Source organism: Peromyscus californicus, unplaced genomic scaffold (genome assembly GCF_007827085.1).
Source record: "Peromyscus californicus insignis strain IS unplaced genomic scaffold, ASM782708v3 Scaffold_8__1_contigs__length_139910024, whole genome shotgun sequence".
Taxonomy (NCBI): Eukaryota; Metazoa; Chordata; class Mammalia; order Rodentia; family Cricetidae; genus Peromyscus; species Peromyscus californicus.
The window spans coordinates 69,467,666-69,495,402 of record NW_026294606.1 but is presented as its reverse complement, the minus strand read 5'-3'; the positions used below and the strand labels follow the sequence as shown (position 1 = coordinate 69,495,402).

The following is a 27,737-nucleotide window of genomic DNA, read 5'->3' as shown; positions in this document are numbered from 1 at the left end:
CTCCTCTTTCTTCATTGAGGCAGGGTCTCTTTCTTGGCTCTGGAGCTCACCATTTTGTCTAGTTTAGCTAAGCAGCTTGTCCCTGTGGTTCCCTGTCTCCCTACCTTCCAGGCTACAATTACAGGAAGGTTGCCATGCTCACCCAGCATTTACATGAATCGGGGCATCTGAACTCTAGTTCTCTAGTTTGCATGGCAAGTCCTTTACCCACTGAGTCTTCTGTTCAGTCTCTTGAAGAGTTTTTCATGTGAATATTTCTTTTCATGTCATGGACTAAATCTGAACAATTCAGCATAACTGTACTCCTAAACGATTGCTTTCTTTTTATACTTTCTATTCTCATTGGAAGACAAGCAACTCTGGAACAGCTGATTTAAAAAAATGGCACTCACAACAGGAACAAAAATAATACAACCAAGGACTGCTCAGTTAAAGTGAAAATCCCAAATACTTGCACACATACATGGGGGCAGGGGGCAGAAAGAGAGACAGAGATGGGTGGCAATTCTGGGATGATTACCATTGTCTTAACAGCAGCCACGAGGGAAAAAGTATATGCTTTAATATTTTTTGCCTGATCAGGGTACAATGTTAATTAGTAAGTTTGTCAGTATACACCCCTAAATACTAAAAGAAAAGACCAATCTCTTACTGATACTTTGTTTAAAGTTTCCAGAGGATAGACCTCCTATTGCTATCTACCCAAACCACACAGTCCTTTCCTAAGCAGCAGAAGCATTGCAGAATCTAACTTGGGTAATGATGTTTCCTTGGAAACACATTTACACAGTGTCAATATTGTCTAAGCATGCTACTGCTATTGCTTTTTAAACCATTGGATTAAATCTGTCAAGAATGAAATAGTTTACTGTCATTAAGACTACATTTTGGTAAATGACAAATATACTTAGTACAGATTTTTGTGGGAAATAATTTGAAAAACAGCTATATATCTAACTTTAAATAATTCAACAATCTATCGGTTAATTCCTTAACCCACTAATGGAATATTAGGAATTTCTCCATTTGACCTGGATAAATTCATTTTCAATCTTCATGTTTATCTCTTCCCAAACTAGTCCCTGTTACATTGTCAGAGCAGTAAATTCAGGACATGCACCTAGGCAGGACCACTCTCTAGCTGGTGGCTGGCAAGAGAATAAAGGTTGCTTTGAAATGTGTCAAAATGCCAAAGCAAGAGCTGGTCCGGGACAGATTGAACATGACTTAGCAAGTATCAAAACACAGTAAAGCTAGGAAGTAGGAAGCGTGAGGCAGTCACCGACAGCAGACGATGAAAACAGCAATCCAGTCTAAGTTCAAACTGGGAACAAAACCAGGGAGTAGAAGATGCTGAACTCTAGTGCTTGGCAGGACAGACAGTCCAGGGGCTGGGCGGGTGACCAGAACCTGAACAACCAGGCAGGGTGACACAAAAGATGTTTCTCTAAGACAGTGGCTTTTGGCTTTGGACTGATGGAGCCCCAGGCAACTCAGAGATTGCCAGGCAGAAGTTGATAAAAATCCCCCATCATCTAAATATGTGGAAGGAAGCAATTATTCTTCTGAAGAGATTCTTAAGTCTTAAATAATTTAAAATTTTATTTTTTTTTTCTGCTACAGTGAAATATACAGGTGGGGTCTGGACTTCAGGGGTTTGATGACTGCCTACAAAGAGGATCATTTGTGCTCTAGGGGTATGGAGCTGTAATAGAAGGGCATCAGTATGGAGTGGTGGAAGGCAAGTGGTTGTAAATCCTCCTACTTCAAACTTGGTGTTTCTTCGCAGCCTCAAGCCATTCTGTTTGTTTTTCAACCAAAGGGATGGCTCCTATTCTTGAGAATTCTTGGTTCTTTTGGTTAAATATTAATATCTTTCCTATCTATACATATTAAACATCACACATGCCCTGCAGATAACACCGTTAAGTTAATTTGTTACTTCACACACTGTACAAAACTTTTTAATGTTGATAGCACCAGCAGTAATCTAAACACAGGGTTACTTGTAATATTAATCCACAAATATTGTAAAGGAGCAATGAAGAAAATGAAAAAGAATAAAATCAAAACTCATCTATGTTATAGCAATGACTCTGTGGTGAATGTTTATATTGTTTTGAACAGCATTATTAGGATATAATTCATATGCCATATAATTCACACATTTAAAATCTTTGTGTCTGTGTGTGTGTGGGATACATATGTATATATATATATATGTTCATTTATGTAAGTGTAGGTGCTCATGTATGTCTAAGAGAGTCTCTGTTATTCACTGTTGTGTAAACTGGGCTAGCTGGCTCACAGCTTTAGGGATTCTCCGGTTCCCACCTCTAATTTCACTGTATGAGTGCTGGGATTACAGACATGGGCTACTACACATGCCTGACTTTACATGGGTTCTGGGGATCTGAATATAAATCTTTATCCTTGATCAGTAAGCATTTATCCACTGAGCCATTTTCCTAGTCTCTGATTCACACAATCATATATATATATATATATATATATATATATATATATATATATATATATATATATAAATATACATACACTTTAATGTCATATGACAACATTAATTTTTATTAAATTTTAGTGACTAACATAAGATTATGGTCAATGTAGCTAACATAAATCTGCCAATGTAACCAATTTGAATTGCACACTTCACTCTTATCAACTACATTCCTAATCTTATGCGACTGTCAGTATTATCTATCTCTAAAATGTTTTCATCACTTCAAATAGAAACTCCATAATCATTAAGCAGTAATGCACAACTAATTGCTGGTGCTTTGGAGAAATTATCCTGCTATGATAAAACATTAGGGTACCAAATAAATACATCCTCGACCAGGCTGAAAGGAACAGAAAGGAGACAGTGACACAACTGTCACTCTAAGTATTGAAGACTGGCTTTTGGCAGGTGACTGGACAGGAGTGACAGGAAAAGGCCAGTTAAACCCCTCACGCGCTGTAAATTTATCAATTAATATTTTATACACTGTTGTACTTTCATAATTTGTTTAATTACTTTTATGATTAGCAAGAGTACCACTTATAAAATTTATACACATAATTGCCACTTTTATCAGGTGTGGCTTAATATCTTTGTTAGCCTTGGTTTTCTCCATTTCATCTCTCTGTCATTTTACATGCTGGTGAAAACAGACTGGCTTCTAGGTCAAACCCACTGAACACCTAGCCCTTTTACTATTCCATTTAAGCAAATGGATGTCATAATATATTTACATTAAAAATACGCTTAGGGGCTAGGAAAACAGCTTAGTCGGAAAATAGCTTGTCACGTAAATATGAGAACCTGAATTCAGTTCCTACAATGCATGTGATAAGGGCTTATGTGGACGCTTATAATCCCAGAGCAAGGAAGGTAGAGCCAGGTGGATTCCTGAGCTAACAGAACAACCATCTTAGGCAACTAGATGAGTTCCATGCAATGAAGGAACCTGACTTCAAAGGAAAGAAAGATGTGAATGGTCTTCTGTGGCCTCCATGGGCATTCATGCATGCACTGACATGCACACAGAGACATATGCACACACAGAGATATATGCAGGAGTGCATCTCCTGAAAGTAGGTTTAGAAGATGATTAGGGAGAACCTAGCTCAAAATTTCAGTACAAAATTTAAAACAAAAGGGAACAGCATTTCAGGGACCATGGATAGTCTTTTCTGTTAATCTCCAAGTAGACAATATTACCAGACTTTCCCTGTCCTCCTAAAAGCATGCAGAACTATACTTTCTTGTTATTCATTTCAATCGTTAATTTATTTTTAGGTTAACATGTAAGTAACGAGCGTCATCCAGGCATCTTTGTAAATATGTTTTTATACTTTGATCTAATCTTCCCCTTTCCATCTCCCCTGTCTTTCTCTCCATCTAGTTGGTTACCTCCCCTCATTTCCTATTACATTTCCGTTGCCCTCTCCTTCCCATTTCCATTAAGATACTCATTTCCCCTTATGATGCCCCATCTCATTTTGTGATCTACAAACACTACACACACACACACACACACACACACACACACACACACACACACACACTTTAAATCGAGGCTTTTCATACAATAGAAAACATTAGGCTGCCTTGTTTCATTTGACATAATGGTTTTTAGTTTCATCTATTTTCCTGCAAATGTTATGGTTTCATTTTTCTTTATGGATGCATAAGATTCCATTGTACATATTAACCACATTTTCTTTATCTATTCATCTATGGATGGACATCACATCTGTTCTAGTTCCTGGATACAGTGAATAGTACAGCTCTAAACATAGATGAGAATTATCTCTGTGGGATGGTGACTTACAGGCATTTGACACATAATCAAGACTTACATAGTTGTGTCATATGATGGTTCTCTGTTTAGTTTTCTGGAGACTATCCATGCTGACTTACATAGTGACTGCTGAAGTTTATATTTTGCCAGCAGTGAACAAGGAGAATCATACTTTCAGAAATTGATATATTTGCAGTGCAGACATGAAAATAATTTGAAGCAATTACCATAGTGATTTTTCTATTAAAAGATATTGCCTGTGTACATAGTGTGGTAGAACTGGCTTCCATTAATAAGCTAACTTCTATATATTGTTTCTGAGAATCCAGACAATATTTCAAGTTCCCGGACATGAATGCTGTTAGTTCCCAGGTGGAAGGGGGATGCTGGGATGATGGTGCTATGGTATTTTTTATTATTTCTTTTCACTTAATGAAATGCATCCAATGCTTATAAATCATACAGCATATGTTAAATTCTCTACAAGAGTAAATTCTCTTATAGTGTTGATCAGTGCATGGTTCATCCCTCTAGGATTTCTTTTTAGAGGGATTTTTGTAGATATGCTAAACTTTCTTAGATGCAGTTGTTACCAGTGCCTACTACACATTGATACTTGACAATGATTGAAAACTATTCTCTTTATATTTTTTCTTCTTTTGACACTTTTTTTTCTAAATTACCTTCTTTTCTGCATCCAGAGCTTGGACTCAATGGAAATATGTGGTGATATTTTATTCGTGTTGAAATGTGGTGATATTTTATTTGTATGTTAATAAATAAAGTTTGCCTGGAGATCAGAGGACATAGCCAGCCATAAACAAAAGTCAGACAGTGGTAGCACATGCCCTTAATCCAATCACATGACAGGCAGAGTCTCTGTGTGTTCAAGGACACACTGGGGAACAACCAAGTGACGTGACACATGCCTTTAATCCCAGTACCAAACATAGAGACCTGGAGGTCTGTACAGACAGGCAGTGACAAGGAAGTGAGGTAGCTGGGCTAAGAGCCAATGAGAGGGCAGAACAGCAAGGCAATAAAAGCCTGGGTAGACAGGAAGTAGCTCTATTTCTTGGGAAGCTAGGTGTGGTGAGCTCAGGTTAGCTGGTGTCTCTCATTATTTCCCTGATCTCTAAGGCTTTCACCCCTATATTTGGCTCTGTGTTCCTTATTTAATAAGACTGTTTAGAAATTTACCTACAGAAATATAAATCTTTGTAGTAGTGATAACTACTATTATCATTCAGAAAATTATTTCCTTTTTTTATGTGTGTGTATGTGTGTGTGTGAGTATCTGTGTTTGTGAATCTCTGTGTATATATGTATTTGTGTGTTCACGTGACCATGTGGGCAAAAAAGTGTGCTGGATTCTATGGAGTTGGAGTTTCAGGAAATTATGAGCAGCCTAATACAAGTGATAGGAACCAAACCCTCCCTAATCTTCTGAAAGAGCCATCTCAATTGCTAAGCCATCTCTCCAACTCCAGCACTGTCATTTAAAACATTGTTTAATGCTATCAGGAATCTTTTAAAACATTCTGTTTCAGCTCTCCCTGTCTCTGTCTCTGTCTCTGTCTCTGTCTCTCTCTCTCTCTCTCTCTCTCTGTGTGTGTGTGTGTGTGTGTGTGTGTGTGTGAGAGAGAGAGAGGGAGTGATGTACCCTTTCTTCCTCCCTTTTTAAAGATAGAACAATTGAGACTGTCGTTTTTAGCTCCTTGATGGATAAAGATCACATCTATTTTACTCATCTGTCCCAGTACCTAGGACACCGCTGGGAATACAGCATGGATAAACCAAACTTTTAAAGAAACAGTAGCTTTATATTATTTTCTGAAGGCTTGAAGATGGAACCAAGCTGATTCACTGCCTGTATTGTTCCTTCTTTCCTATGCTCAGCAGCAGCACTTCACCAAGAGCTGGGAATGCAACTCAGTGGTAGAGTGTTTCCCTAGATTGCACGAGGCCTTGGCTTTAACATGGGTGCCAGGGATCCGAACACAGGTCCCCATGTTCGCACAGAAAGTACTTCACCTACTGAGCCATGTGTCTCAGCCTCTTCATATCTGTTTTTAATGTTCATTGAATATATTTTCCCTGAGAAGCAGAGATCTTTTTAGAAAGATTTTCTTCAACCAGGGACCTATCACTAATTTCACCCCTCCCCATCATCTTAAAAAGCCATGGAGAGATGGTCTTTTTACCTTTCTGTTTTCTAAGCAGGGGGAGCAGGGGCATTGTTCTTCTTATCTTGCTTGTTCATGCATTTTCAATGGTAAGAGACTGCTGCCTTGGTTCCCATGAAATTTTTTTCAGTGTCAAATGATCAGTCTGGGCCATCTTCCTTTTATCGAAACCTTAGAAAAGTTTTATTTTACAGCTGACCTCTTGATTTGCAGCCCAAATTTTAGCTTGTCTGAGTAGAGTGATTTTAAAGATAATTATGACAATTTAAAAATTAAAAGAATATAGTGTGATTTTTATAAGACATACTTAAGGCATGCAATAAATATGCAATGAAAGAACATAGTACAAATATGTAGACCGTGGGAGAAAGTGGAAAGAACTGGAGAGAATGAAATAGCACATGGGAATGAGATCATGTATTTATTCACCGTGTTATAGGAGCATGCCATGAAGATGCTAGAAGTCAGATGTAAGCAGGCCAGTCAGCTCCACAGCCACACGTTCAGAGGGAAACAAACCAGGTCCTCAGAAGCACAAGCGGCATTTATATGCACGGCCTGCTACTGTCATCTAGCACAAATAAGTGACAAGTTCAAAACATTACTTTAAGAAGGCAGCAGGAGGTTTTGCACAGTGCTTTAATGTCTTTCAAACTTCAATGCTGAGACTATGCCAAGATACGTTTTAGTAAAAAGCTATGCAGAAAAAGCATCTGACAAAGGATGAGAGGAGGTTCTTTAGAGGTCTGGTAGGGACAGAGAAAAGTTAATTCAGGAGACATTTTCATCTGTTCATGTTTGCATATTTTTTTTTTTTTTTTTTTGGTTTTTCGAGACAGGGTTTCTCTGTGTAGCTTTGTGCTTTTCCTGGAACTCACTCTGTAGACCAGGCTGGCCTTGAACTCACAAAGATCCGCCTGCCTCTGCCTCCCGAGTGCTGGGATTAAAGGCGTGCGCCACCACCGCCCGGCTAAAATATTGGTTTTGTTTTTTGTTTTTTTTTTTTGTTTTTTTTTTTTTGGTTTTTAGAGACAGGGTTTCTCTGTGTAGCTTTGCGCCTCTCCTGGAACTCGCTTTGTAGACCAGGCTGGCCTCGAACTAACAGAGATCTGCCTGCCTCTGCCTCCCAAGTGCTGGGATTAAAGGCGTGTGCCACCACTGCCCGTCTCATGTTTGCATATTTTTAAAAACTACACATCAGGGGCTGGGGCAATGTCTCAGTGCTTGTGCTTGATAGAAAGTATGAGGACCTGAGTTCAAATCCTCAGAATGCATGTAAAGCTGGATGTGGTACTTCACTATAATCAGAGCACTCCTACTGTGAGACAGGAGGCAGAGACAGGATATCAAGAGGCTGGTATAAGCAGTGGCCAACAATACGAGACCTTGACTCAAGTATGTTAGAAAGTGAAGACCATATGCAAGGTTGTCCTCTGACATCCACATACAGGCTGTGGTATGTGTGCACTGGCATTCACACATATATACATATACATTCAAAGGTAAAACAAAGTCAACATCAAAAATGCAACACTACAAAAGCTTCTCAGTTTCAAGAGGTCCCATTGATTGATTGTTTCTCTCAGTGTCTGTGCTACTGGTGTTATATTTAGGAAGTGATCTCCTATGCCAATGCGTTCAAGACTACTTCCTACTTTCTCTTCTAGCAGGTTCAGAGTAGCTGGATTTATATTGAGGTCCTTGATCCACTTGGACTTAAGTTCTGTGCACGGTGATAGATATGGATCTATTTGCAGCCTTCTACATGTTGATATCCAGTTATGCCAGCACCATTTGTTGAAGATGCTTTCTTTTCTCCATTGTGCACTTTTGGCTTCTTTGTCAAAAATTATATGTTCATAGGTGTGCAGATTAATGTCAGGGTCTTCAATTCGATTCCATTGGTCCACATGTTGGTTTTTATGCCAGTACCAAGCTGTTTTTATTACTGTAGCTCTATAGTAGAGCTCGAAGTCAGGGATCGTGATGCAAGGATACGGTCAACAAGGCAAAGCAACAGACTACAGAATGGGAAAAGGTCTTCACCAACCCCATATCTGACAGAGGACTGATATCCAGAATATATAAGGAACTCAAGAAATTAGACATCAAAATGCCCAACAGTCCAATTAAGAAATGTAGTGGGTAGCCATTCCAGCTTTGATCTGGAAGTTCCAACCCCCATTGAGACTTCGGCAACTGTCACGCCTACAAGGCGGGGCCAAGGAAGGCGCCGGGGACCCGAGATCTGGATCGGCGGGCGCTCTCTCTGTTGCGGGACCCTGGACTGGAGAGGTGGACCGAGCAGAGCTCCAGAGAACACCACTGGACTGTGATACACCTTCCCCAGACTCCGCGACCTACCTATCCCTTAATTTGTAAGTTACGCCATTAAATAAATCTCCTTTTAACTACGTGGAGTGGCCTTAATAATTTCACCAATAAAGAAATGGGCTATAGAACTAAACAGAGAATTCTCAACATAGGAAACTCAAATGGCTGAAAGACATTTAAGGAATTGCTCAACATCCCTAATCATCAGGGAAATGCAAATCAAAACAACTCTGAGATACCACCTTACGCCTGTCAGAATGACTAAGATCAAAAACACTGAAGACACCTTATGCTGGAGAGGATGTGGAGCTAGGGAAACTCTCCTCCACTGCTGGTGGGAATGCAAGCTTGTACAACCACTTTGGAAATCAATATGGCGCTTTCTTAGAAAATTGGGAATCAATCTCTCCCAAGATCCAGCTATACCACTCTTGGGCATATACCCAAGGAATGTTCAATCATACCACAAGAGCACTTGTTCAGCTATGTTCATATCAGCATTGTTTGTAATAGCCAGAACATGGAAACAACCCAGATGCCCTTCAACTGAAGAATGGATAAACAAAATGTGGTACATATACACAATGGAATACTACTCAGCAGAGAAAAACAATGACATCATGAGGTTTGCAGGCAAATGGATGGATCTAGGAAAAATCATCCTGAGTGAGGTAACCCAGACTCAGAAAGACAAACATGGTATGTACTCACTCATAGGATACTAGGTGTGGAACAAGGATGACTGGACTGCTACTCACATCACCAGGGAATCTACCTGGAAAACAGGACCCCAAGAAAGACGGGATCGCCCAGTGATGGAGAAATGCAAGAGATCTACATGAACAGCCTGGACATGAGTGGGGGTAATGAAGGGTGAGGGTCGAGGGAAAGAGAGCTTGGGGGAGCAGGAGATCCCAGCTGGATCAACAACAGAGAGGGAGAACAAGGAATAGGAGACCATGGTAAATGAAGACCACATGAGAATAGGAAGAAGCAAAGTGTTAGAGAGGCCCACAGAAATCCACAAAGATACCCCCACAACAGACTGCTGGCAATGGTCGAGAGACAGCCTGAACTGACCTACTCTGGTGATGGGATGGCCAAACACCTAATTGTCGTGCTAGAAACCCCATCCAACTACTGAGGGATCTGGATGCAGAGATCCATGACTAGGCCCTGGGTGGAGCTCTGGGAGTCCAGTTAGCAAGAAAGAGGAGGGTTTATATGAGCAAGAATTATTGAGACCAAGGTTGGATAAAGCACAGGGACAAATAGCCAAACGAATGGAAACACATGAACTATGAACCAATGGCTGAGGGGTCACCAACTGGATCAGGCCCTCTGAATGGGTGAGACAGTTGATTGGCTTGATCTGTTTGGGAGGCATCCAGGCAGTGGGACCAGGTCCTGTGCTCATTGCATGAGTTGGCTGTTTGAAACCTGGGGCCTATGCAGGATCGCTTGGCTCGGCCTGGGAGGAGGGCACTGGACCTGCCTGGACTGAGTCTACCAGGTTGATCTCAGTCCTCGGGGGAGGCTCTGCCCTGGAGGAGGTGGGAATGGGGGGTGGGCTGGGGGGAAGGTGAGGGGAGCGGGAGAGGGGAGAACAACGGATCTGTGGCTGATATGTAGAACTGAATTGTATTGCAAAATAAAAAAATAAGGTGAAAAGAAAAAGAAATATACCAATTGTTACTTAAAAAGCAATTGTATAATTATGTCTGTAGTGTTGGAGAAAAATAGGAACACCGAGAGCCTATTGGGTACTATCCTAATCATCCCTGACACAGAGGCTTCACCTACAGCAACCGAATATTACTGAATTAAATTAAGCAGTATTTGGATAGTACTGAACAGGTCAAAGAGTAATTTATTTCCAAAGTTGGAAATTAATAAAATTTTGAAAAATGAAAAAAAAATGCAACACTAAATCTATCATGAGAATCCAAAGATAGAATAAAATTGCATGATGCACTAAGATAGTAAAAGAAGGAATAGAATCTAGTAGAGATACATTTCTCACTGATCTATAAAAGATCTAGTAATCTGAGATTGGATAAAGGAAAATGAGAAAGGGTTAGGAGGAGAATGAAATAATCCAACATCAATTATTTGGAAATACAGTGGTTTTATTTTTTTTTTTTGAAAGAAATAAACTGTGTGAGAGAAAGAAGAAAGTGAAAAGAGAAGAGATGGAGAGAAAGGGAAAGGGGGAGGGGCAGAAATGGGAGGAGTAAAGCCGGATTACACAGAAGAGAAGGGAAGGAAGACGGCCAGTTTGAAAGCACAGAGATAAATGGGAGAAAATATCAATGAGCTAGATGTTTTCATTTCCAAGTTCTTAAGGCAAAACATTTGGTAGAATTAGTTCAGAGTGAGCTAGATTTGCAAACACAACTAGAAATGCCAGAAGATGGAAAGGAAAAGATTCATCATTAGGGTTATGGAACCAAAAACACACTAAGACACCAAATTTTGCTGAACTTGCTCACATGAGATAGCAGCTGCCATGCTTCTCTCTCATCTTTTCATGTGGGAAATTGATATGTTGACCACAAAACCTGTGACTGCTTAAAAGTAAGCTAGCCACGATGGAGCACTTTCATGGGAACATGCCCAGGAATATGGATGCAATTATAAGCATACAGCTGACCCGAGTTCCTGTAACCCAACCATGAGTAAAGTGGGGCTGTCAGTGAGAGCTTGGTCATCACTCTACTTCTCAAGTGCAGTGTAAGTGAATTCACAGACACCTAACTTAAACCAGATGCAGGGCAGGGGACTTCCCATGGATATGAATTTGAAAGCGCACCTTAAGTATTTCCTGACCTGGTAAAATTACTAGAGGATAGTATTTAGATGATAATTTGAGGCGGAGACAAAGATTTATGGAGAAAGGTGTCATCACGAGTTATCAAAATATTAGCTGCAACCCCCACATCTAACAATACAAGCTTGATTAAATGATGACAGTATTGTACAGCCCTGTCAATGCTTTAAAAATATTTAGACAAATTAAGCAATATTTCTTACATACGGTCTATGAATCACTGTGTATGAAGACCCCTTCCAGTGATCTCTCATTTCAAAACTACTTCCACAGTAATGACAGAATACAAGGGTAATTTATTATTTTTTATTATAACAGACTTTTCATTGGTTTTATTTTCACTAACAAGTGACTGTAATGGAAAGGTACCCTGACCATCTCGAAGCACTGCTCAGGGCCATGGTATGGAAATGTACATTGTTTTCTTACCACCACAAGCATGTGATAATTTTTAAGAAGACATCTTGATTTTAATAAAGCAGTAAAAATTATTAATCATATTAACTCTCAACTCTTAGCTACATGCCTTGCTATGTTGTTGAAAATATGCATAATAGGCACGTGGAGGGAAATATGCAAGTAAAGAACACAGGCGTATGTTACATCTTGGGAAGGAATTATAAGATTGAGTTGCATGCTAAACTAACAACTTATTTTTGCAGAACAATGCTTATTTTGAAAGAATGACTGACAGAAAAAAATGTGAATTTTCCATGTAGTAAATTTGGCCTAAAACTCACAAGCATCTTCCTTTCTCAGATTCCTGAGTGCTGTAATTACAAGTGCGGGACTATATCACCAGCTTTTCAGTAGATTTTTGCTAAGCTACATCTTCTGAGAATATTTTTTTCTCATCTTTTCCCTCTATGAATGTGATAATTTAAAGCTACACAGTGTTTAAAATTCAGTTCTCAGAAAATGCTGCTGTTTTTATATATACATCATATATTCTACTGTACATTTTAATGCTTCTTTTGATAGTATATAAGATATTGTTAAAGTAAATAAAATATAGTCTTAAGTATTTCTTAGTTTTAATTTCTACTATAGCAAATTTTGGTAGATATAAACCATGTTATATGAAAGCTCTTGGGAGTCCTCAATAACATTTGAAAGTGCAAAAAATCTATCTTAAAAAAATCAAGAATGGACAAAATAGAAAAAGCAGAAGAAGTTCATATTTACTAATTCTTATTTAGAGGTGACAGGTGTGTATAAAGCTCAGAAGACACATCATGATGTTAGTATCATGAGGGGAAGATTATGTAAATGTAAAACTTTTTCTTGCCTTTGGTGTTGGTTCCTAAGTATGATTCCCAGGGTGGTTGTGAAACAGAATCTCTGAGTCGGGTGATGTTAGTAGAGCTCAGAAAGGGTCCCACAGTTGTTCTTGTATATGAGCTCCACAGCATTTAAACAGCAGATAAAATCTCACTGTTCATGATCAATGTCCCCATTTCCCCCTAACCCACTTCCATAATCCTCCCTTTATCATGTCTTCTCAAGCTACCTGCTAACCCTGCTGCACTGCTTAGTTTACAAATATATTAGAAATCCCAGACTCCCCAGTTTGTTTTCAATGCCCTCCTCATTGGATGGAAACATTGCCAACTTCAGAGTCTGACTGACGGCTTCTGTACTTTATTTTGTATTTGTTATTTACCCTACTACTATCAGGCCCTACAGTATCTTCTCTTTTTAACATACACTGGTTTTCCCAGCTGTACTGCCCTCCATGAAATTTAACCTTAATTTCCTTTCTGACCTCTCACAGACTGTCAGTCTCTTTGGTTGACATGTTGCCTTGTTTGTGACTGTCATTAGTTATTTATTACCTAGAGTTTTTTTTCTAATTGTTTAGACAATGAAAAGGCAACAACTTATGTAAGAAATTTTAAGAAAAATTGGACATTGTAGCATTTGTTTTCTTATATACAACCTCAAGATTAACTTCCCATGGTCAGAGGCCTTTTTGGTTTATGTGGAAAAGAACACATTAATCAACTATCTGCTGTAAACACAGGGAGCAGTTTACATATAGCTTCTGTTTCATTAATCTTTTTTCATTATGAGATAATAGAAAACCAACAGTAAATGTTTGGAGCTGGTGATGTGACAGCAGTAAAGTTATGGCCTTAACATTTAACACGGGGGGGGGGGGGGGGGGGGGGTGTTTATAAATACCATCCAAAAAGTTGACGAAAGCCCATTAGTTAGTAGGCTAAATAAAATACAACATTAAAGAAGAGTTTAAATGTAATTACCTCCATGGGTGGATAATGGCACCCCTGGAAGGCAAGGGTCACTGAATATAAGCTGCAGTGGAAGGCATTGGATCTCTCCCTAGTGGTAATGGAGGCACCAGAATTCCCTCAAGCAAACTAGGGCATTGCCATTGCTCTTGGTTCTCCATCATGACTACATTATAAGGTCCTGTTGCCGGCTGGAGAGATGACTCAGAGGTTAAGAACTCTGGCTGCTCTTCCAGAGGTCCTGAATTCAATTCCCATCAACCACATGGTGGCTCACAACCACCTAAAATGAGATCTGGTGCCCTCTTCTGGCCTGCAGACATGACACTCTGTGCATAATAAATAAATAAATCTTTTTTTAAAAAAAATAAGGTCCTGTTGCTGAAGACAGCACACATTTTAGCTGTGGGACATCCAGAAATCAATCTCAGACAAAGTGGGAAACTTCCTTCCAGGTAATTAGCTTCCACAGTGCTGGGCGGTACAGTGCAGGATGCTACACCAATTGTCTCACAGCACCGGACTCTGCACGTTAGAATAAGTGTGTCCACTTGCACAATAGTGGCGTGGCTGTTCTGGGCCATCCAAACACTTTTTGACTCAATTTGAGCACTGCTTCATAAAACTTAAAGAAAGAAAAGAAAAAGAAAACAACAACAAAACAAAAAAACAAAAAAACCCCACACAGTTGGAGGGGTCATAGATTCTGGAATATTACTCACTTTCATTAATTTGCTCTAGGATCATGGTCAAATTGTTTCAGATACATGAACATACACACAGACACACACACACACACACACACACACACACACACACACACACACACACACACACACACACATCGGGCTGTTTCAACCATGGGCAGAAAAGCTTTTTTTTAGTGAGCAACAGTTAATGCATAGGAGCATAATTAGATGAAGTCTCGAGAAAAAGAGACTGAGTGATCAGCCTTAAATGGGACATCTTCCTCAAACCCCTGCTCCCTGCCATGGCTGGGGCACATCACAAAGGAGGTAAAAAGACCTAAGTGGAAGAGTAAGGAAGAGTGCCGTGAAATGCTGTCTTCTAGACATGATATGGCTGTTGTACTTAACATCTCACAACACCTTGGGTTACCTGCAGAAGACCTGAAGAAGATCAAGTTGGGCAAAATTCTTGCATAAATGGTGGAAGCGCTCTCTAGGCCTGGTGCTTTCTGAGGCACTATTCTAAGTTGATAGCTGCTGAAGGAGAGAAACGCATTCTTTCTGAGGTTATGGCTCCTGGTAGGTTTGCTAGGCTTCATTGATGATCCCCTGACCTGATATGGGCATCAGTAATTGGACACAGTGTTTTTTAAAGGTCATGAAGACATGTTGGAGGAGATGAAGAGAAGTGGAAGAGTTGGAGGGGGAGATATTGGAATTGAATATGATCATATTTCATTATATATCTGTACGGAATTCTCAAAAATAAAGAAAAATATAATTTAAAAAAGACATTATTCAAAGAAAAGGAGAGACATATTCCATTCATCTCAAATCAATTTCTACTAATATTTTGTGTTTCCATTTCATTTTTCTGATGATCGTTTGTCTTATAAACACATTAACCTGTGATAGTTTGGAAATTAAAACCAAATCCTAGCTGGTCCTTCTGCACACACAATTTGAGCAGCTCTATTTTGCAGCATGTGTTGTCAAATATCAATCAGTGTGGTCATTCTTGCGGTTGACTTCTACTCTTCATTCAACTTTTTGCTAGCTACCTATTCTGCAAATACTCCTCCCTCCCCTTCTTTTGATATCCTGAAGTCCCACACTTGGAGAAGACCATTTACTGTGTTGCTTTCTGTCATCAGAATGAAGTGTTTTTCCCTGTAAATTGTTGAGTATGAAAATGCACTGTAATGTCCTTATTGAATTTTTTAGTCATACAATCTGTTTGATTGAAAACTGATTGCAATGTTGAAGTTAATTATCAGCCTCTGTGATTTCCCTCAGCAATTACCCAGGAACTTCTTTCTTTGAAAAGTTTGCAGACAATTAACTTCAAGTTGACAACTATAAGTAAGGGATCTGTTGAGAAAATCAGTTTCATTTTAATTCTAAATATCCTCAAATTCCTTTAAAAGTATGTCAGTTTAAATTTATTAATGTATTTAGTTAGAATGTCCCTGTATCTATATCTAATTTCAGTTTGTAACACTTACTAGAAAAAATGAAAAAATAAAGTAGCATTTATTTATAGTTATTTTGAAACTATTACTTTACAAGAAACATAGAGGAGTCATAGACAGAGCAGTACACAGTTAGCAATCTATGTAGATTGCTCTAAATTGATCTGTGCACGTATAATTCCCAGTTAATTGCAGCCGTTTCTTTTCCTATCTGATCATCTGTGTAATTTCTGTTATTAGACAGGTCCTGTTTTCCTGAGATGCTCTCCTTTGTCATCTTACCTTCTGTGATGTCACCTCCTCACCAAATTCTTAGTCAACCTTCCCGTCATATTGCCATCATCCCCTTCAGAGCACTATGCCTTCCTATGCCTTTTCAGTGCATCCTAGGAAATAGCTCTATGCAGTTGATATATATTTATTGCAGTACTGGGATTGTTTGATTTACATATACCTCCCTCACTAGCATATAAACTGTTACTTACTTATTTAATTTGGGTGTGTATAGCGTTTGTGAATAGTGTGTGCATGCCATGCATAGTGCTTGTGTGTGTGTGTGTGTGTGTGTGTGTGTGTGTGTGTGTGTGTGTGTGTGTATGTGTGTATGCAGGGGACATAAGAACTTGTCAATATCCTTGCTGCCCTCTGCTTGCTTGCTTGATCTATCAATCTATCTATCTATCTATCTATCTATCTATCTATCTATCTATCTTTCTATTTATTTTTGATAGGCTCTCTCACGGAAGCTAAAGCTCACATTTTGGATCTGTCTTTTCTCACCAGGCTGAAGATTCTAAGCCTAAGTTGCCAAGACTACCTTTTTTTAAATGCTAAAAATTTAAACTCAGGTTCTCATGCTTACATGTCAAGTGCTTCTAACCACTGATCTCCCCAGGCCTATTATTTGTTTTTTATATTCTCAGCTTTAACTTATATTAGGTCCATAGTAAATGATTGCTAATAGTACATGAAAGAATATTCTGAGAGTTATGAGTTTGTGATTCTTCCTCCCCACAGAGATGAAAGTAAGTTGACCTCAGAAGGGCTGTTGTCTTTCTTATCCTTTGATTCATCAGTGTGATTGAAATTCTAACCCAGAAAACAGACTGCTGACATTGTAGGAGTGTCTCCAAGGATGCTTCTCAAGAGAAATCATGTGAATGAAAATTTGCAAGACAAAAATAAGTCCATTGGAAGGATAACAAAGTAGTTACTGAGAAAAAATAAAAAAAAAAAACTCAGCCTTCCTACTCTACTTTCTAGTGACATAAATAAATCTCAGTTAAATTCTGATGTCTACTCAAGGGTACTGGATGTACTTGCTACACATAATAGTAATACCGAATGCTGTACTACTGACAAAATAGCTCACTTGTCCTCTCTGCCTTCCTGAGTCTCATTACTTAATAGGAGTGTTTCTGATTCTTTTATAGCACATTTGTCTACCCCAATTGCTTGGTCAGGACGAAACAAACGCAACCTAGAAATATGACAAGCTCTAAGACACCGTCTTTCTTATATGGAAGACTTACAATGACAAGACAGTCAAAAGTGCTGAAAAATGAATCCTGTCCAGGGACTACCTCTACCCAACAGATAGAATGATCATGCTTAGTTATCTTTAGAATGACTGATTAGAATACCGAGTTACTAAACAGTAAAATGGTTTTCATATTTTATCAATAATACTTTATCAATAATACTTACTTGTCTATCTGTAATCATACCCAATAATAATACATTAGTTAACAGTTTCAGATCCTTAATAATAATATACTAACATGTGTGCACATTGTGAAGCTTGGTTTATTCTATACTGATATCAGACTGATTTTATATAGTTCAATAATATCTTAAATGATTGGAGAATTGTTTAAACAAATGTGAGATAGGGAGTTAAAATGAGAAGTCATTTTGAAATCACATAAAATTTCTTGAAACAACTTCATTATAAAATCTTTTAGAAAAGACCTTTTGATCTAAGAAAAACAAAACAAGGATAAAATTTTTATAAATAACAGTAGAAATTAAGTTTTCAGATGCCAGTGTAACTTTAGGGCAAAATCTGTCACACATATGACCATCCAAATTAAATAGTTTAGTATGAAGACTGTATTACTCTCACCAACACAATCAATTGATTTCCTGCTTTCCTAAAACTCCAAGATTTTTTGTTGCTTGCTTTTTTTCATAGATTATGAATATTTGGACTTATAATTTTTGAGACTTTCTCCATTAAAATTCTAGTATTTACAACTCCAATCAAGGATTGAATCTGAAGCCCACCAATGACCACAGGAATGGCTATGCCAAAGGCCACACAGGTAAACATCAGCTGGCATTCCTTTAGATGTCCTTTTGACTTCTACAGAATAAAATGAAATTCAGCCAAGTTTAAAGAAAATTCTTCAGGAATACAAAGATATCCAAGCCTTTTCAAACATTTGCTGAAATTATTACATGAATAAATTACAGAGAAAGTTTAGTATTTATAATATAAAATCTGAGCTCCAATACCCAAGGATAGACAGGATGGAAAATTAGATATAATAAACATTTGATAGGATGAATACCTTTGCCATTTGTTGAGCTTAGAGTATAAATATAAGTGTGTGGGGGATTCAGCTATCATGATGGTTGGTATCTGTTATAGGAGACAAAGAAACAAGTCAATGAGCCAAGTAAAATCATGCTCCAGGACAGTGGTTCCTTTTTCTCATGGTGCCCTAGGAATGATGGCAGAAGATACTACTTTTGGATTTGGCCTTGAGGAAAGTGTTCATTTTTCATCTTTTATTTTTACATTGAAGAAATAATTAAATAAAAAGCTTTCTGAAAATTTGTTCTTTGTCCCAGCATATCAGGAAATTTATTCTGTCTCCATTTGGTCAATAAGTCCATTGTGCTCACAACTCATCCTACATCTTGGTCTTATTTAGGCCGTAGAGCCCAGGTCACAAGACTTCAATGTTGCGCAATATTTGATTACACTGTGTAAAGATATGCCACAGTGACTGGTTTAATAAAAAGCTAGGCAGGATTTCCCAGCACAGAAGGCACTGGGAAGAAGATAGGTAGGTAGATTCATCAGGAGACGAGGAGGAAGTACGACATGTAGGAGATGAGGTAATAAGCCATGAACCATGTGGAAGCATGCAAATGAATAGAAATGGGTTAATTTAAGTTATAAGAGCTAGTTAAAAATGAACCTAAGCTATCCACTGAACTTCTATAATTAATAAGAACTCTCCATGTGGTTATTTGGGAGCTGGCAGACAGGAGAGAAAAATCTGTCTACACTTCAATGTTTTTGTTTTGTTTTGTTTTGTTTGGCAACTCTTCATGCCCTAACTATATATATTTTTTTGCCTTGACCATTTTTAGTGAAATATTTGTCTTGTGTTAAGCAAGATGTGAGACAATTAAACATTGTTCTCCCTACTTTTTTTTCCCAGAATTTTTTCAGCCAACAGAACAATTGAGTCCTTACAGGAAAATTTGTCAGGTATCTTAATTAATCCTAATCTATATGTTATGTTACTTTTTAGGTTTTTAAACAGAACACAACTCCTTCAGGGACTCACAAAATAAAGTTAAAAGTAGGACAATACTGTGTTGAATAAAAGGCACCTTAAGAGTTGAAAGGATTAATGCAGTTGCATGTCAACCAGGGAATACTTAGGCCCCCAAAGAGCTAAGCTTAATATCTGATTTAAACTAGGCAATTTCAAAGTCAGAAGAGAACTTTAAAATGATTTAATTCACTTTGCAGCTGTTGTAACACCAGTTCTATAAAGGATTAATTTAAGCAGCACAAACACTGTAACTGTATGATTCCATTTCACACTAAAGTATACTACAAAATGTTGTAAGCTGAATATCAATTCTATGATCTTATAAATATTTTCGTTCAAGAGATGACTAAGTAAAAAAATATGCAACAGTAGCCTACATTTTGAGGATATCTTATACATGGTAGGCTAGTCCAACTTCATCATTTAACATATAAGAAAATGCCAAATATCAAAGTAGTTTATTTCTCTATTGCCCAAGCCCTCTTTCTTCCTGGTTTAGGAATGATGTCACCAGCACTGCCAGTCATACTGTCACCAAAGTCTGATTCTCTGCAATCTGCTTTAATTCTTATTTGTTGTCCCCTCACATCCTGTATTATATAAACCCCTGCTTCATAAAGTCAAGCCCTCACTTTGTCTCACCTGAACTCAGGAACAGAGTTTTGTCCCTTGACTGCTGGGCCTCTTCTTAGTCTCTTCCACCTATTCTCACCTGTTCTTTTGGTGTTGTTTTTTAAACATAGACATGATTCATTTGCTTAATACACTTTCCTGAATTGTATTAGGTAGAGTCCTAGTGGGAAATGGCTGATATACTCAAATTGAAAAATAGAAATTTGTTTGGTAAAACATTGCTTGCACACATGGTGTGATCAGAATACAGAGAAACTGTGAGGGATGGTACAGAATGCTGGGCTAGGAACATTAGGTTTGTCACCACTTAAGAAAGGAGGAGGAAGAGTAAAGGGCCATTGGAAGTCAGACACAGCAGTGGTGGTATATGGGGAGGAGGGCTGCCTATATAACTATCAGATTACAAATACCTAACCCTCCTCTCATTCGTCCCCTCAAATGCTCCCGTTAACTCCATACAATGTAATTATTGCAGGTGACAGGGGTGAAATCTCCTTTGTGAAATCTATTGGGGTCAGCCTGTAAACACACACACACACACACACACACACACACACACACACACACACACACACACACAAATTAATTAATTAATTAAAAATCTACCCCATTTGGTGCTAGAGAGTAGACCTCTTAGAACAGACAGAAGATAGCATCTTTTTTTCTTTTAAGAACAAAGTAAATTGGAATCTCTTTAGTAGGCGTTCGAGCCCTTTAATGTCTCTGCCACATACATTTTAAAGAGTAATTTATTCAGTTACCTTCCCCATATGCTACAATCCATTGTGCCATTTTTGAGCCCACAAGTTTCCATATTTTCTTGTCTTTTTTTGAACAGCATGATTTCTTCTTCCTTCAAATCTGAACACAAATGCTACCTCCTCTTTATAGCCCTCTTCATGCATTTGAGTTGCCAGCTCCCCAGATTGCACCACCTTCAACTCATACATCAAGATTTGCCTTGGTTACCTCTCTCTCTAGTGTAAATAGGGTGTAAAATAAGAACATCTTATGAGCTGTGAGAATATGCTTTCTTTCCTTTGGAGTAACTATTTTATATCTTTTCTACCATTGTACAACAATTAAAAAAGAGCTAGAGTTAGAATTAAGGGAAAAGGAACAGGATGCTTAAGTATCCTCTTTAAATAGGGATTAGTAAAAAGAATAGGGAGACTAGGAAAATAGCATTTATAGCCCAATCCTGTTTTTAAAAACCCTGTTCTCCTTTGGAAAATCAACATTGAGCTGGCGTGTCTGAGAATGACCAAGACATGCACAGGGCCCTGAGATTTGGCAATTTGTTTTTCCTGCCCTCATGATGTGAGAATGGGCTTTGTGTCTTATAGATGAGGACTGTTGGAGACTGCAAAGGTTTCCTGAGCCTTATAACCCACCCTGGCCACTGTGCTAGTGGCTTCTAGTTGCTAAGGATAAGTGTTCATTTATGGGACCTTCACAGGCTTACAGGAGACTGGCTACCAAAGCTGCTGAATGCCTTGAGGCAGTGAATATGTGAGGTTTTGGTTTTTGCTTAGAATAAATATTCATTGCTGGGTTCAGATTAGGCCTATCAGGGGATTCAAATTTAAATGGCAGCTAAATTTGTGCATTCAAAGATTTACGTTAGTATACAAAGTGTTTGCATTAGGAATGGGTATGACAAAAACAGTTAAATATGATAGGAATAGATATTTTATTTTAGAACCTGTACCATTCATTCAAGAATCTCAAGGAACTCTCTGTATCATTGATAGGCTGATAGACAAATATATCTGGTCTGTGATAGGGCATCCTGAACATCCCTGTTTGTTTTTTCTTACATGAAATGTAAACAGATATAATTATTTCACCATTCTTTCTCTCCATGTCTCTCTTGGAGGATTTTAGTCTGTATTTTATCATTATGCTCAACAGAATAAAACAAGTGCCCTTCATGGTTGAACAATCTCTCCAGCCCTGAGAACTCTTCATAAACATTTGTGCATTTGAGTTATGAGACTTGTCTAAGACCACATTCCTAAGAGCAACATCATTGCTACTCAGTGATCATTCTGCTGTTGTTCATGCTGTTATATGTTGAATGTCTTAACCCCTCTAATTTATATGCTGAAGTTGTTGTCTTTAAATTGATAGGATTAGGAAGTAATTAGGTTTATGTGAAGTCAAAAGAGTTGAACCTCCTTGAATTAAGGGATTAGAATCCTTTTATAAGAGGAAGAAACACTTGACTTTCTACTGTAGGTCCTGTGAGGACACAGGAAGTTGGTGACCATCTGCAAGGAAGACAGAATAGGTCTCATGGGAATCTATTACACTTTGATCTTGGACTCCAAGACTCCAGTTTGAGTTAATTATAATCCTGTAAATGTTTTAAGAAATATTTTATATCTAAACTTTGCAGCAATTTTCATGAACTTATTTCCCTGTATGGGTAAATGAAATATGTTTATTTTTTAAATTTTGTTCTAAATTAATATAATTTTGTTACTAAATTAATACAATATTTGTGGGTTATATACCCTGAGGTGGGATAATAAACATTTTTTTTAACCAAATTTTCCCCAACCAAAGACAATACAGTCACAAATAGAAAAAGAGTAGATACAACCTGGCTGTAGCTAAAGAAGGGACCAGCCGCCCTCTGTGTACATGTACTTTTTGACCTTGATCTATTGGTACAGATTTGATACCACCAACTACTTTCTCTTAATGTGAGCCACTTTTTAATTATTTCAGCAGATGGTTTTCTCTTTCCGACATGTATTTTGGGATCAAATTTAACACAGGTTTGTGTACCTGCTGAGACATCTCACCCGCCTCTATGAATAACTACTGAAGGCCTGGTGACTACCTTCTTGCCCATTCTCACCACCATGGGACCTTGGCTGCTCTGTAGGGCACATATGTATTATTGGTATGCTCCACATCTTAACCATATGTGATTTGATCAGACACAGAAGCCTACTCAAGATGGCTAAGTAGGAGCTTTTCATTTGGAATGCATACTTTGAAGCAGTTAAAAAAAAGATTTCATCTCTTTTCATGTCTGGGGAGAAAACAAATAAATAGCATTCATCCTCTAGTGGGCAGTTTTGTTATTGGACAGAGAATAGAATATATCTAGAGATTCAATCACAAAGCTAGCAAGCAAAGAGAGGCAGAAACGAGAGGTTATGAGGAGTTCTCCTTGTTCCCAGTCTTGCTGAGGCTCCACCTCAGTTATTTTCATCCTTGAACTCCAGCAAACACCCTGGCTCTTATACTAAATTCTTCATTTTGATTAAGATAGCTAGTTCTGTTTTCTTTTCCCTGCAATCAAAATGGCAAGTAGCTAATACAAAGGTCATGGAACCTATAACACATTCCAGGAAATGAAATCTCTAACAGCAACTTTAAGAGCCTTTCCCTGTCCTTAACATTGTCTGAGCACAGAGTCTCCATAATATATTTTAAAAGAAATTAATTAAATTTTTCTTTCAAGTGACTGAAGGGTCTCTTGTGCCACAGATTCTTTTTATAACATTTAATAAAAACCTTAAGTCAAGGCTTACTTGTAGAGGGTGATATTTCCTTGCTTAAATTAATTTTTGTGTACATTGGATTTTGGCATTGTTTTCCAGTAAGCCATTGTTATTTTGCTTAATCATCTCTTGGCCAAATATTTCATATAACTTCAGGCCAAAACAGCTTATGAAATTCCATAGCAATATTTTTTTTATTGGATCTAAGTAACTTTTTTTGGTTGTGGTACTACCCAATAAAGCATAAATAATCATCTATTATCACATATTGGGTACCAATTATGCATGCAATGTTATCTGCTATGACATAAAGACATGCATTAATATGGAAATAGCTGTTACAAAACCATGTAATAAGTTCTGTAACAGCATTGGTGAGGACATTTTGAGTGACTAATATTGACAAGATGGAAGAACATATTGGCGTGATATCAAAACCAAATAGGATTGAATAGCTGGACTCTGGCACTGCTCTCAACCCCACCACATGGGCTAGGATGACTTGACAGTGAGCTGAGAGATCTGCCTGCCTCTGATTCTCCAGCTCTAGAATCGCAAAGACTGTCAGCCACACTAGGGTCTTAAATGTGAATTCTGGGAAACAAGCTCAGGTGCTACAGCTTATGTGGTGAGCATGCTTCTGAGAGAGTTATTTCTCTACACTTTAGCACTCTCCTTACATTTTAAGTTAATATCTAGATTTAAAAACATTTGTAAGTTTAATACATAAAATACTTGATATTATGGAGGTTCCTTAAAAGTAATTCCATGAGGACCTGGTGCCATGTCTCAGTTGGTAAAGTGCCTGCCATGCAAACATGTAAAAATCTGAGTTCAAATCCCCAAAATCCACATAAAAGATGGATGGAAGACAGATGGATTCCTAACACTTTTTAGATAGCCACCTTAGTTGAATTGATGAGATCCAGGATAAGTGAGAGACCATGTCTTAAAAGATAAGGTATTGTGGGGCAGGTCTTCAATCCAATCAGAAACTTATCAGTTCATGCAACTATTCATCCAATGAACTAATCTTGACCGGGTGGTTGTTATGGCAACTTGAATGGTTCAAGGCTAGGTAAGACTATTGAATACTTTGCTTTTTTCCTTAGGAGTGTTGTGCATAGTACCTTCTGGCATTATAAAATTTAACAAGCAAGGATGAAGCTTCCAGGTCAGTTCCAGCTTGATTTCTTTATTTCTTACGACTCAAGTATATGGTGTCTTTGATAATAAAATCTTAATAACAATTTCTGGCAGGTAGTCTAGAGCAACTGCAATAGCTTGTATTTATTGGGGTTCATTGAGACCGTATTGACCAGCAACTTGAAGGGAGTCAACCCTTACCTGGAAATGTAGTTCTATTTCCTGATAGCCTATGACATCAGGGATAGGCATCATCAACCTTATATATGGTAATTAAGATAGAATACTGTTAACTGGGTCCCAAACCCTTGATTGTGTAAGTCATAGGCCCTAGAGGAGAGTCTACTACCATTGCTCTGGTAAAGAGACACAGTATTAAACTGCCCCTAAACTTCCCTAAATACCCATCCTTTAACCCTAGATGAGTGCAGCTCTCAGTCCTCATCAGAGAAATTTCTTTTTGTATGAGATGGTAATTAATACAGAGACACACAACTAGTAAATGTGAAGAGAGTAAGAGACCATGGAGTAACCAGTTGGTCATCTATATCCTATTCCCTCACCCCCAAGATTCAGGAGTCATCCTAGAAGAGTGACCGAAAGATTGAAAGAGCTGAGGGTAGTAGGTGACTGCTGTGAAAGTCTTCTGCAGACATGACATGTCCTTGCACATGTGACTCACAGCAGCTGTGACTGAAAGGACTAGATCTGTGCATGATCAAGCCAGTCCAAAGTCTAGGATGGGTGAAGGAGAGATTGCCAAAGCAAAGTTCTTCCCCTCACTGAAAAACTGCTGGCCATTGATGACCCTTGGAGGAGAGAGTCTGTTTTCTTTGGGTGTTGTCCCTGATAGGCTGCCCATGTCATAGTGGATGGCTCTACACAATACTTAGATTGGCAGCACTGGATTAGTTCAGTAGATTTTAAAAAGAAAACACAAAGTTGTGTAGGAAAAACGGTACTGCTATACGAGAGGAATTGAAAGGAGGGCAACGGGAGGTGGATGTTATTTTTAAAAACATATTATATTCATGTATGAAATTTTTAAACAATAAATTTTAAAAATAAGTGCAGAGTTATCAAAGAAGACATCTGACATGGAACTATGGCTTCTCTACACATGTGGCCATATATGTAAGGCACACCTACACACCCATATGAACAGATACATACAGGGGCTCAAACCCATGTGAACATATACATACAGTACACACACAAATACCAATTTCATAAAATAGCAAAAACTAGTTAAAATTATAGAAATTATAAGATCATCTGGCCTAAGTAAAAATACAGTCCTGTCCTCTAGCCAGGAAAGGAGAGATGGAGCACCTGTGTGAGTAAGGGAGAAAATAAAGGAGGAAGAGATGGAAGGAGAAAGGAAATGAAGGGGAGAAAAGGGATAGTTGGAGAGAAGGAGAGGGGGAGGAAGGGAAACATGAAGGGAGGAAAGGAGGGAGAGAAGGAGAGGGGAAAACATTGGTAAAGATGTATTTTATTCTCCTCTTTCATCCTAGCTTGTCTCAAATATTTTAAACAAATCATCTTGGGATTGGTGGCTCCATTTTCAGATCACCCTTCTTTGTGATCCCCCAGTGGGGGATTGCCTCATCTTCCTAATTTATTTTAATGATAGTTAAGACATATACAAGATGAAGCGGGGGGTTATTTGAGGAAAATGCATGAGAGTGGAGATATAGTATGCCAGATGCCTGTTACATCAGTTTTCTTCCGGAAGAGTTTATATGAAATGTGATCACCTGTAGACTGACTCCCCTGAAGCCATTTTGCTGCATTTCCTTGAGAAATCTCCCTGAGAAATGTCCAGTAGAGAATGTCCGTGGTTCCTCTGGTTCAATGCAGACTGGGTTAAACTAGTTCCTTTATAATTTTATGTGTGTTGGGGTGAAGGAGCCTGTGGTCAGAGGAAAACTGGAAGGAGTCAGTTTTCTCATTTCCCATGAGGCTTCCTGGGATCAAACTCAGGTCATCAGTGTTGGTGGCCAGCTCATTTCCCTACTGAGCCATGTCACTAGATGAACACTGGTTCATTTGAGGACTCTGCCCGTCAGTGGGAGAGTAAGACCTTTGTTGGCCTCCAGTGCGGGCTGTTAAGTGGGTGGCTGAGATCAATAACAAACTGAGAATACTGCCTTGAATGGTTTGGAACTTGGTAGTAAAGTGGACAAAGAACTTTTGGGGTAAATATTGGAATCCAGAAATAGAAAACACCTAGAGAAAGAAGAGAATAGGGAGTTCGAAAAAACACAGAAGGACTTGTTTGAAAGTTCTAGCAGGGAGTGTAGCTAGATCTCCTCCAATGTCCTTGATCAGAGAGTAGTCCTGCTATATAAGGGAAGGTCATGCTCTTCAACTCAGTGCCCAGCCTCTAGAGGGGTGCACATGGAGCCCAAGTCAGTTGAACTAAGGAAAAGTGGAAATCTTTAAACTTCCTGGAAAATATTTTATTAAGCAATGTAACACATGCTCAAAAAGACAAACACCATGTCTTCTTTCACATTTGAGGATCCTAGTGTCTCATTTTCATGTGTATTTTATTTATGTGGGCATGTGTGTGTGTAGGTACCATGAAAACAAAGACTAGAAAGGGACCTATGCCCACGATAAAGGGAAAATGAGGCTTTCAGGGAGAAGTGGGAAGACAGAACACATGTGACATGAAAGTGGGAGGGGTAATATTGGGGAAGAAGGGTTTAAGAGTGATTTGGGGGGGAAAAAGGAGCTGGGAGAGGGGAGTGAGGGCCAACACAAACTAAAGAAACCTCCTACTT

At 38.5% G+C, this 27,737-nt stretch overlaps 1 protein-coding gene across 1 annotated transcript in view; it reads right to left on the bottom strand.

Annotated features, from left to right (window-relative positions):
• Malrd1 (MAM and LDL receptor class A domain containing 1) overlaps positions 1 to 27,737 on the bottom strand; it is a 605,236-nt gene that overhangs the window by 3,352 nt on the left and 574,147 nt on the right. The gene's annotated exons all lie outside the window — the stretch shown is intronic.